General features: G+C 44.8%; 1 long non-coding RNA gene across 2 annotated transcripts in view; it reads right to left on the reverse strand.

Annotated features, from left to right (window-relative positions):
• Positions 1–439: 439 nt before the first annotated feature.
• The window catches only part of LOC111978753 (uncharacterized), a 115881-nt gene continuing 106914 nt past the window's right edge, over positions 440–9406 (reverse strand). For both annotated transcript variants that reach the window (XR_002879215.2, XR_002879216.2), the window contains exons 2-3: positions 7658–7720; positions 440–5666 (exon numbers count right to left, since the gene is read on the reverse strand). This is a non-coding gene — a long non-coding RNA (uncharacterized lncRNA). The remainder of the gene's footprint in view (positions 5667–7657; positions 7721–9406) is intronic.

The following is a 9406-nucleotide window of genomic DNA, read 5'->3' on the forward strand; positions in this document are numbered from 1 at the left end:
CTGAGAAAACTAGAATTCTATTTGGCCCTAAACAGAGAGTACACAGTGGCAGAATACCTGACCACTGTGACTGACCCAAACTTAAGGAAATCTTTGACTATGTATAGACTCAGTGAGCATAGCCTTACTATTGAGAAAGGCTGCCGAAGGCAGACCTGGCTCTCAAGAGAAGACAGGCTATGTGCACACTTCTCACAAAATGAGGTGGAAACTGAGCTGCACTTCCTAACTTTCTGCCAAATGTATGTCCATATTAGAGACACATATTTCCCTCAGATTACACAGATCCACAAAGAATTCGAAAACAAACCGATTTTAAGAAACTCCCATGTCTACTGGGTGAAATACCACAGTGTGCCATCACAGCAGCAAGATTTGTGACCTGTTGCCACAAGAAAAGGGCAAACAGTGAAGAACAAACACCATTGTAAATACAACCCATATTTATGTTCATTTATTTTCCCTTTTGTACTTTAATTTGCACATTGTTACAACACTGTATATATACATAATATTACATTTGTGATGTCTTTATTATTTTTGGAGCTTCTGTGAGTGTAATGTTTACTGTTCATTTTATTGTTTATTTCACTTTTGTATATTATCTACTTCACTTGCTTTGGCAATGTTAACATATGCTTACCATGCCAATGAAGACACTTGAATTGAAATTGAATTGAATTGAGAGAGAGACAGAGACAGAGAGAGCAAAATGAGGATGAGAAATTCAGAGGAAGAGAGAGTAAATGAGTGGGGAAATATTCTGAGAAAGGAATATAATGAATGCACAGCAGGCCTTCCACACAAATAATCAATTAGTTCATTGACGCTAACTCCAACAACGCCATACTATCTATAGCTAAGAGAATATAGCACTACATCTTTAACCCATTTTAAAAATATATAAATCATGCTAGTCATTGGCTTGGTTTGTTATTAAGACTTTTACACCCTGACATAGACTGATAACCTGACATAAAGATTGTGGTTTGGTTCCTGTGTTTCTGTGAGCTGGGTTTCAGCTGGTAGAGTTTGTATGGAGCTCCTTTTCATTATACCCTGGGAGACCAATCAAAAGTTAGCAGTAGCTCCATGCAGAGAGAAAAGAGGTCAATGTTACCATCTCAATCTCTCCACATCCCAACCCCCATTCCCCACTCCTTCTCTCTTGCTGACATCATCCAACTCTCTCCCTCTCTCTTTGTCCCTAACATCATCCACCTATCTCCCTCTCTCTTTGTCCCTAACATCATCCACCTCTCTCCCTCTCTCTTTGTCCCTTACATCATCCACCTCTCTCCCTCTCTCTTTGTCCCTAACATCATCCACCTCTCTCTGTCCCTAACATCATCCACCTCTCTCCCTCTCTCTTTGTCCCTAACATCATCCATCTCTCTCCCTCTCTCTCTGTCCCTAACATCATCCACCTATCTGCCCTCTCTCTTTGTCCCTAACATCATCCATCTCTCTCCCTCTCTCTCTGTCCCTAACATCATCCACCTCTCTCCCTCTCTCTCTGTCCCTAACATCATCCACCTATCTCCCTCTCTCATTGTCCCTAACTTCCATCTCTCTCCCTCTCTCTCTGTCCCTAATATCATCCACCTCTCTCCCTCTCTCTCTGTCCCTAACATCATCCACCTATCTCCTTCTCTCATTGTCCCTAACATCATCCATCTCTCTCCCTCTCTCTTTGTCCCTAATATCATCCATCTCTCCCTCACTAATTTGTCACTAACATCATCCACCTATCTCTCTCTCTCATTGTCCCTAACTTCCATCTCTCTCCCTCTCTCTTTGTCCCTAACATCATCTACCTCTCCCCTTATTTCCTTCCCCCCCCCCTCTCTCTCTCCCTCTCTATCAATGTATCTTCATCCCTCCATCCTGCTTTGAAAATGACACTCAGCTGAGATCCACTGGGCTCTGAGAAAACATGATTTGGGGCTGCTAATTCCTGTTATGTGATTGGACATAGTCAGTTGAGGAACACGGTACTAAGAAAACTGCAAATCCTCCCCCTTCTCTCCAATCCCCTGTCTCCCTCTCCCTCGTTCTCTCTCTCTCTCTGCATCACTCAAATTCAAATTCAAAAAGGCTTTATTGACATAGAAAGTGTTTCCACATAAATTGCCAAAGCAAGCATAAGACACATATCAAATTAATGATGTCACAGATAGATAATAATAGGAAAAAGAATAATACTCAGTGAGTAATAATATTTTTCTCTCTCTCTCTGCATCTCTCTCTTGCCCTTTTTTTTAGTTTCTTTTCTTCCTCACAGTCTGTTCATTCTTCTTTGATGAAGGTCTGGGAGTTCAGAGAGACCTGCTGCGGCTAGGATATCTCTGAATCACAAAGCACCATGGGAAGAGCAAACGGTCGTGAAGGCGTGTGTTTATGTGTGCATGTGTGGGTCACGCGCACCTGTGTGGGTGTGTGTGTGTTTGTGTGTGTGTGTGTGCATATACATATGATATCTTCATAGGTACAGTATGTTTGTATGCATACAGTACCAGTCAAAAGTTTGGACACACTCATTCAAGACTTTTTCTTTATTATTATTTTACATTGTAGAATAATAGTGAAGACATCAAAACTATGAAATAACACATATGGAATCATGTAGTAACCAAAAAAGTGTTAAACAAATCAAAATATATTTTATAGTCGAGATTCTTCAAAGTAGCCACCCTTTGCCTTGATGACAGCTTTGCACACCATTGGCATTCCCTCAACCAGCGTCATGAGGTAATCACCTGGAATGCATTTCAATTAGCAGGTGTGCCATGTTAAAAGATAATTCGCGGAATTTCGTTCCTTCTTAATGCGTTTGAACCAATCAGTTGTGTTGTGACAAGGTAAGGGTGGTATACAGAAGATAGCCCTATTTGGTAAAAGACAGCAGCTCAAATAAGCAAAGAGAAACGAATGTTCATCATTACTTTAAGAAATGAAGGTCAGTCAATGCGGGACATTTCAAGAACTTTGAAAGTTCCTTCAAGTGCAACTGCAAAAACCATCAAGCACTATGATGAAATTGGCTCTCATGAGGACTGGCACAGGAAAGGAAGACCCAGAGTTACCTCTGCTACAGAGGATAAGTTCATTAGAGTTAACTGCACCTCAGATTGCAGCCCAAATAAATGCTTCACAGAGTTCAAGTAACAAACACATCTCAACATCAACTGTTCAGAGGACACTGCAGGAATCAGGCCTTCATGGTCGAATTGCTGCAAAGAAACCACTACTAAAAGACACCAATAATAAGAAGAGACTTGCTTGGGCCAAGAAACACACGCAATGGACATTAGACCAGTGGAAATCTGTCCTTTGGTCTGATTAGTCCAAATTAGATTTTTGGTTCCAACCGCTGTGTCTTTGTGAGACGCAGAGTAGGTGAACGGATGTTCTCCTTATCTGTGGTTCCCACCGTGAAGCATGGAGGAGGAGGTGTGATGGTGTGGGGGGGCTTTGCTGGTGACACTGTCAGTGATTTATTTAGAATTCAAGGCACACTTTACCAGCATGGCTACCACAGCATTCTGCAGCGATACACCATCCAATCTGGTTTGCGATTAGTGGGAATATCATTTGTTTTTCAACAGGACAATGACCCAACACACCTCCAGGCTGTGTAAGGGCTATTTGACCAAGAAGGAGAGTGATGGAGTGCTGTATCAGATGACCTGGCCTCCACAATCACCCGACCTCAACCCAATTGAGATCTTTTGGGATGAGTTGGACCGCAGAGTGAACGAAAAGCAGCCAACAAGTGCTCAGCATATGTGGGAACTCCTTCAAGACTGTTGGAAAAGCATTCCAAGTGAAGCCTGTTGAGAGAATGCCAAGAGTGTGCAAAGCTGTCATCAAGGCAAAGGGTGGCTACTTTGAAGAATCAAAAATATTCAATATATTTTGACTTTTTTAACACTTTTTTGGTTACTACATAATTCCATGTGTTATTTTATAGTTTTGAAGTCTTCACTACTATTTTACAATGTAGAAAATAGTAAAAATAATGAAAAACCCTTGAATGAGTAGGTGTGCTCAAACTTTTGACTGATACTGTATGTGTAATGTACACCTGCCATACCCAAATATTGCATCTTACCTGTCACTCACCCTCAAACTTGTTTATCGCAAACACAGCCATATCAAACTTTACAGGCCATCAAACTATGACTAATTCAAGTGAAGTACTCGCTTCCATGCCAACCCAGCATCCCAGGGAAGGGTTGAAAGCGACTGGGTCATGATGTCATCAAGGAGGCCCCTGATCGGGCAATATGATCCTGGGTACAAATTATGTCACCTTTTGTTGGGCCATTCCATTCAGAGCTATGGAGCGGGAGTGATATGAGTGCTATAGAGAGAAGTCATTTTTCTCCCCATGACTGGCGTGTGAGAAAACCCGCTGTGTAGTGTTGGGCATGCTAATCAAACTCCACAATAAAAATGCCATCAAACTAAGCTTAACCCCCCTTGCTCAGCCCCCAGTGCTTTCTAATCCCCGCTCCCAAGTCTTGATTCCCCCACAAAGACCCCCCACCCCCCTTAGAAACACACACTGCATGGGAAGTGTCACAAAGTTGTTGTCGGTGGGAACAAAGAACTCCAAGGCACTAGGGTTCCATCTAGGCCTTTTTTATTTAGACACGTGGAGGAATAAACAAAACGAAACAAAGGACTGCCCCTCAGGCACCCCTCCTTGACTTTCTCCCTCCCTCTCGCTCTCTTCTCTCCCTTAAAGAAAGGATCATGTGCCATAGGATGTGACCACTTCACCTTTCTCCAAAGCATACGGACGTAAACAAACATAAGCCCTACTTCCTTCACAGGTGTGTACTCCCTTTGAGCTTCAAAACAACACACGTGTGTCATTAAAAGTTGGTCGTCCTGATATCGTGCTTCACATGCTCCTGATATCATATGGCTCTTGTCTGTTGAAAACAGACTACAATACAGCACCAATCAGGTTCTCCATGCTGACTTCTAGAGCTGAAAACCATTACATTTAGACATGGTATTTAGAGTCTAAAATAGTTTCTCATGCCAGTTTACCAGTCTGGTACTGATGCCCTCGCCAGTTCCATGAGATGCCAGTCTCAGTTACTGATCTAGGAGACGTCTGGCCAGTCTGTGGCGTACTCTCTGACTGTCCACGCCGCAACACCCCTCAACACGACTGGGCTCTCGCCCTCAGCGCTGAGGGTATCAACTACCAACCAATGCGATGGATGATCGATGGATGTTGCGTCAGAGCCGGAGTGCGGTCCATCCAAGTCCCATCACCAGCCAAGTCCACCCTTCCCTTCCCAACCATACCCCACCATCCATACCCCAGCCAAGAGGCAAGCCCAGGCGTTTTCCAACCCAGTGTACGCTCTCCGCGGTGGGGCTGGGTCGGCAGCCATCTGGGCCTTGGCGCTGGTACTACCCAGAGGCTGGAGGCGGAGAAACATCCAAAGAAATACAAACCAGATGGGATGGATGAGCAGAGAGGAGAGCGTGAGTCACTCTCTTTCAACTGGTTAATTCGTCTCTCTTCAGGACTAAGGGGTAGAGGGGGGCATCTTTCTTCACACCCTCTCTGTCCCACTCAGCTTTCAGTGGAGGGAGAGGCTTGGGGGTCCTGTCCTCACACCATTTCTTCATATCACGTCCTGCATCAAGAAGAGAGAGGGAGGAAGTGAGCAAAGCGACAAAAACACTCACGTCTGATGTCCTTCCGACATTTCAAGTCATTACCCTTCATTTTCCATTTCAAGTCATTACCATTCATTTGCCATTTCAAGTCGTTACCATTAATTTGCCATTTCAAGTCGTTACCATTTGTGGGTTTGGATGTTCCACTAAACGTATGCATAAAATCCCACAGTTAATCTAATGCCACCTCACCGCCAACAGAAACGTAATAGTCCCTGGTGTATCGTACAGTACTTGATGTACGGTAGTTTGTTAAGGATGAGTAAGGTGGCATCACCGTAGCTCTTTAAATACTCAGTTACTCCTTTGAGCAAGACAGGAGAGGCAAAGAGCTAGACTCCCAAACTCCTCGTCTTCCACCATGAAACACACATACATACACAAACACAAACGCAGACATGCACGCACACACACACGTTACACACCGGGGCCGAATTGACTTCACGGCTGTCCTGTTTTCCTGCCATTACCATGGCAGAGTGTTTGTCACCGAGGAGGTGGAGATGAAAGAAGGGATTAGGGAAGAAGCAGGAGAGAACAGACGTGTCTAGAGACCTGTCAGCACTGCACTCTTTCATCCCCTTCCTTTCTCTCTCTCTCTCTCCCTCTCTCTCTCTTTCTCTCTCTCTCTCTGTGTCTTTCTTCACTTTAGCTCTGGTGAAAGGAGGAAGAAAAAAAAGTGATCCGCCACCAGGCTCCCCTGAGCACTCCTCCTTTCACTACTCCTCCCTTGTTCATCTCTCTTCCCCTGAGCACTCCTCCTTTCACTCCTCCTCCCTTGTTCATCTCTCTTCCCTGGACTCCTTCTTTCACTACTCCCCTGTTCATCTCTCTTCCCTGAGCACTCCCTCCTTTCACTAGCTCCTCCCTTGTTATCTCTTCTTCCTGAGCACTCCTCCTTTCACTCCTCCTCACTTGTTTCATGCTCTCTTCCCTGAAGCACTCATCCTTTCACTACTCCTCCCTTGTTTCATCCTCTTTCCCCTGAGCACTCCTCCTTTCACTACTCCTCCCTTTTCATTTCTCTTGCCCCTGAGCACTCCTCTTTCACTACTCCTCCCTTGTTCATCTCTCTTCCCCTGAGCACTCCTCCTTTCACTCCTTCTCCCTTGTTCATCTCTCTTCCCCTGAGCACTCCTCCTTCACTACTCCTCCCTTGTTCATCTCTCTTCCCCTGAGCACTCTGCACACACCTTCAAAGAGTAAAATAGAATTTACCCCATATAGAAGGATGTTGTCAGCGTTTGGCACCTGTCTTGACACTCCAAGAGAAAGAGAGAAATACAGAGAGGGTGTGAGAGTGAGAAAACAGATTCGCTGAGTGTTGTGTAGATAGGCAGGAGCACATGGGGCCCACCTGGAGGGCATATTTCCAGCCCGTCATAGAACACAACAGAACAGATATAAAACCTCCATGTTAGCCACAGAGCCAGGACATTTTCATGAGCTAGGCCTGGTATGTCAGTAGAGCAGGCGAGAGGGAGCGAGAGAAACAGAGAGAGAGAAACAGAGAGAGAGAAACAGAGAGAGAGAAACAGAGAGAGAGAAACTGTAGAGTGTCAGGTCCAGGCCAGTAAATGTCATTGTGAGGAAGGAGAATCAAAGCATGTGTCGTCTGTAACGTTAAACTCAGAGCACCCAAGACCTGCACCTCATTTGAAGCGATATCTCTATAACCAATTACATTCCTTCCCTCGAGGTCCCTGTTGGAATTACATTAAAGCAATATGTCACCTTCTAAAAGGAGGTCAAATGTTTATCGGATTACTCGGTACTTTAGGTATCTTTGATTGATTGTTTTACAAATATGTGAAGTGCTAAATGGCGTGCCATGATGATCAATGGATTATTGATTAAATCCATGGTTAACTACGTCATCATGTAAGTATGAGGATTCATTGTGTGAACCAATGGGTGACATCAGTTTGACATTCTACCGGTTCCTTACTGGAAATACCTGTTGTTTCGTTTTCTCCAGGCATTCTGACTCGCCAAGGCATTTGTTACGCACCTGAGAGATAGAAAAGAGAAAATATGCTTGATTAGAAATGTCCTAATCTTCGGGCATTGTCACTTTCGTTTCTCATGCCTTTTTCTGAAAATCTAAAAGTATGAGCATGTGGTTTGTGTTTGTTATTGTACTATAACTGTGGCCTATTGTGTGGATGACGGCATCATGATTTAGCAATATCCTGAGCGTGAGAAAATGATCATGTTTAATTACAAAGTTGTTAAATTGGTTTACCGTCGAAAAAGCAGAGTGAAGGTCGAAAGATTCTACCTTCACCCTGTTGTTCCCATTGTGCCCTCTCCCCATCCGAAAACAAAACAGAATTGTCCAACGGGCTTTCAGCAGCGCTAACCAGTTGCCCTGACAACCAATACAGCGCTTCCAAGAAAACAAGAAAGTGAGAGAGCACTTCACTCGAAGAACCCCCAGCAAAGCTATTCAGTCCAGGAGTTAGCCTGGTTGAGAAATATGCTAATGGGAAACAGCACAGGGGTAAAACAGGGACAAACAGAGAGTTATTTATCATGCTGTTAAATGTTCTAAGACAACTCTACATACTCCCCAGGAATGGTCTGTAGAGAGTTACAAAACAACAGCCTGAATTTAGGCAGGGGTTTCACCCTTGACCCCTTCAGAACAGTGACTCAACGAACGTCCAGTCACAGAAATGTCAGCAGCAAGCCTTATGCCTGCCTCTTCATGAACCAGATTAGTTGTATTGCCTTCTGGCCCTATCTTGTACAACACCCAATGGTGCCAATCCAATCCATTGAGCTCCATGGTTCTGTATTCATGTCTATGTTTAAATCTGCCATGCTGACTCATTCCCATCAGGAGGCAAGCGTACATCGACAACGGCGAGTCAGTGTCAGTCTGAACCCGACCAGAACCGCAGCTCCCTGCTCCCTCCCTCTCCCTGTGTGTACGGAGTGTCCTGTACTGCACTGTATATATATACACTGAAGATCATTGCTCCCTCGGGACACACTGGTTGCGTCTCAAATAGAACCCTATTCCCTATATAGTGCCCTACTCTTGACGAGATTCCTGTGAGCCCTGGTCAAACGCAGGGCACTATGTAGGGGATAGGGTGCCCATTTGGGATATATTGAATCACTCACCAGGCTGATGGCTCTGGAGGGCAGCTTGCCGTCCTAGCAACCACCACCAATAAGAGTAAACCCAAGAAGAGAGCGTCTCAGACCGCACCCCTACCCCAGCCACCCCCGCCACAGCCAATCACAACAAACCAACTAACTAAAAACACAGCCTGTTTTGTACTTTCTTTTTTGGGGAGGGATGTTCATTTCTCTCTCATGGGTAGAGAGGGTATTACATAAAACATCTGGTGCAACCAACTATTAGATAACTATCCCTGTAACATGATCCTACCCCTGAGATGCAAAGCCAGGGTCAGAATGATTTAACAGAGAGCGCAGTAGCATATAGCCCTCATCAATATCCTCTTAAAAAGGTAGAAAACATTCACACAGACCAGGGCGTGGTCACTGAGCCTTCTAGGAGCAGTACTCCACACACCTACTGGCCCTAACCCCACTGGCCCTAACCCCACTGGTCCATAACCCCACTGGTCCATAACCCCACTGGTCCATAACCCCACTGGTCCATAACCCCACTGGTCCATAACCCCACTGGCCCATAACCCCACTGGCCCATAACCCCACT

This window comes from Salvelinus sp. IW2-2015, linkage group LG18 (assembly GCF_002910315.2).
Source record: "Salvelinus sp. IW2-2015 linkage group LG18, ASM291031v2, whole genome shotgun sequence".
In the NCBI taxonomy this organism is placed as follows: Eukaryota; Metazoa; Chordata; class Actinopteri; order Salmoniformes; family Salmonidae; genus Salvelinus; species Salvelinus sp. IW2-2015.